Raw genomic sequence first — 3,198 nt, forward strand, 5'->3', positions numbered from 1 at the left:
TATTTTACTTGCACTGTTGGTTTGTCAAAGGTGGAATCTGAAGCTTTCTGTCCCTCACAGGCCGGAGTGTTCCCTCTCTCCAGAACTCCCACTCAGAGAAGTTGCCAAGACATCCCTTTGCCCATTAGCAGAGTCAAGGATGTCAGAATTCACAGGCCAGCTGGAAAAGGCAGATGGCTTTTAGGCTATTTTGAATGCAAAATGTTGTGTAAGAAGAATGTCATTTTAGGCTCTCCCAAGACCTAGGTCTGACCCTCCCAAGTTGTCATGTCTCCTTGAATCAGGTGTTTCTGTTCAATCACTGGATTTGTGGTCTCCTTTTCTCCTCCAGTTCTGCCCATATCTGTATTTCAGTAAACATTTCTTGTATATGGGTCACCACAGAGAGCTTGTGTCATGCCTGCCTGTGAGTACCTCAGTTTTGTGTCCTTGTCCTGAGGCTCAGGCACGCAAACTCCAGGTCACGTGCCCCAGGTTTCATGTTCTGCTTTATTTTCACAAGGATGGGGAATATTGCTCTCTGTGTTTGGAAACTGTGTCACAGGGTAACGGCCACAAGTGAGATGTCTAGCCCCTTTAACAAGGAGAAATTACTCTCCCTGTTCTCATTGTACTGTATATAGTCTCTCACCTAGCAGATCCTGGACCAGGCCTGGAGTGGGAACTCTTCAACCTGCTCTCCCAGACCTGGGTATTGACTTTGGCAGCAAGGAGACTGGCCAGTTGCCTGCAGCTCAGTGAATGGAATTAAGCTCTTGAGTGAATGGGGAAAGGGAGTAGTTTCAACATTAATAGCAATCAGACAGATTTGCACTTGGTTGGGGTCACTGGGGTGGCAGGGGAAAAACAAAGCCATTCCTGATGAACCCATAAGCATGAAGAAAAAAGAGAACACCATGAAAAGCACAGCGTTGGTTTGCGGCCGCCTCAGGTGGAAACGCTGAATTTCATTCCAGTTTTCCCACAGTGTCAGTCAAGCCCCGGAAATGAGTCCTGAGTCCACTGCTGTGTGGTGTGACCAATCTTGTTCCTCTCTGAGGCTTGGGCAGCTCTGGTGATTTCCCTCATAGCTAGCTGAGTGCTAGTTTGGACCCTGCACTGATGTGTGGTGTGACCACTCTTGTTCCTTTCTGGGCCTTGGGCAGCTCTGGTGATTCCCTCATAGCTAGCTGAGTGCTAGTTTGGACTCTGCCTCAAGAACACCAGCTCACTGTGCTCCCTTCTTAAAAGGAGCTCCTTGGAGCCTTGTTCATGGTAATACCAACACGTGTTTCCTCAGATAGTCCCAGCAATGGAAATGAAACTGTGTTCTACAGAGGGTATTTTGTGTCTCCCTCGGGGGGAATGGCCATACTGGACAAATCCAGGGCGGCTCCTGGTTGCCTCTCTTGGAACCTTGTGGGGGAGGGGTCACATGGCAGCCATCCATTCACAGACTCCCCAGCGGCTCTCATCCATTTCTGCCCCAGAACCTTGAAAACTCTTCTTGTCTTGGCGTCTAAGTTACAGCATCCAGACAGCCTCTCACAGTGGGAGCCAACTCAAATCTCTCTTGTCAGGCCATAATCTTGAGTTCTGGTTTAAGCAATGTCACTGTGGAGTAGCTATGGGGAGAGAAAAGAAAGCGAGCCCCCAGCCCTGACTTTTGGGGTGAGGTTGGGCATAGGGGCTTGGTGCAGTGAGAAGAGGGGGCCAAGATAGTGGCTGGCACAAGCCAACGGAGAACTCGGGAAGCAGAGCCAGAGCCTCCAAGGACTGAGCCCAGGAAAGCCTGGCACAGGGAATAGTTGTATTTAACCAGGAACACTCACTCATTTTCCCTCAGCCTTGGCAGTAGGTCAGAGCAAGCAGTTCTAGAAGGGTCCACATCCTTTCTATTGTCCCCACCCCAGCTTCAGTCATCATCCCAGACATCTGCTTCAAATTTGAGCCTTTGCCTCTCTGCCTGATTGCATACTAAACCATGGGCAGTGAGGGCGAGGGCGGGGCCGCAGGTGTCTGGGTGGGGTGGAGAAGAGAAGGATGGAACCAAGTTGAAGCCGCTTTAAGTTCTCTTTCAGGTGGTACAGCGGACTAGGACGCTGGCGTCGTTTGTAGATGCACATATGCCTCCACTAATCGAGCAAGTAACTTGTTACACTTTCTGGGTAAAGGGAGGCGACCCGGGGGAAGGAATTAGGAGTGGCTGGAGAAGCCTGGGCCATGGCAGGAACTTGTTTTCAAAGGCAGCTCAGCCAGTCCAGAGGGAGCTGGCAGAGATGGTTAGTGCCCACAACAAGCAGTGAGGTGCTAATGGGGCATTAAACACCTCTGGCGGGCCTCTAAGCTGAAACAGACACAAGTGAGCGAGTCTCAGAGCTGTGAAACTAGCCCAGCAGCTGGGTGGCCAGTAAGGACGCAGCCAGAGGAGCTGTCAGTCATAGCATCCTTAATGGTTTCTCTAGCACTTGTTCTGAGTCTCAGGCTGTTGCTAAGTTACAGAAGTAACCGAGAGGGATAATTCCAGAGCCTGTGTAATAAATAGTAGGTGGCTTATTCCGTGTTCATCCCACACGGAGCCTGCCCTAAGCATCTGAGCTGTTACCCCTGTTCACCCTCTCATCTGTCCCTAGGCTGTGTTCAGTATTTCTGTTTTACGGGAGGAGACTGAGGCACAAGGAGTGATCCGCCCAGGGTTACATGTTCCAACACCTCACCTCACACAAGCGGCTTGGGGGCGGGGAGCCAAGTCCAGAGGACCCCTGCCAGGGAACAGCCACGGAACTTGTGCTCATCCTCCACACAAGGAGGCAAACTGTGTGGGCCTACGACTCCTGGGAACCCTGGGGAGCCAGGCTGGTGGGCTTGTCCCGAGCCAGTCCTGCCACTCGGCACCCCCGAGAGGCTACTGCCCATTTCAAGGCAGTGCCTGTACATTTCTGCTTCTTCCAGGGCAGCAGGCATCCCTCCATCTCGCAATCCCAAAATGCTTGGGGGAAGAGGCTGAGCCAAGTGTCCAGCTCCAGGCCCTTGTGGAGAATGGAAGAAAAGCAAAAGAACAAGAGCTGGCCAAGCCGTAGGCTGCTGTTTCAAAGCTAAGGGTAGAAGCCAAGTCCATCACTTGGCTGGAAATGTGGGCGCCTCCATGACATACCAGCTCACCCTGGCAACCCTCTCTCGTCTCACTGAGAACAAACCATATGGGCAATGACAGGCCAC

This window comes from Acomys minous (genome assembly GCF_964271855.1).
Source record: "Acomys minous genome assembly, chromosome: 8".
Classification (NCBI taxonomy): Eukaryota; Metazoa; Chordata; class Mammalia; order Rodentia; family Muridae; genus Acomys; species Acomys minous.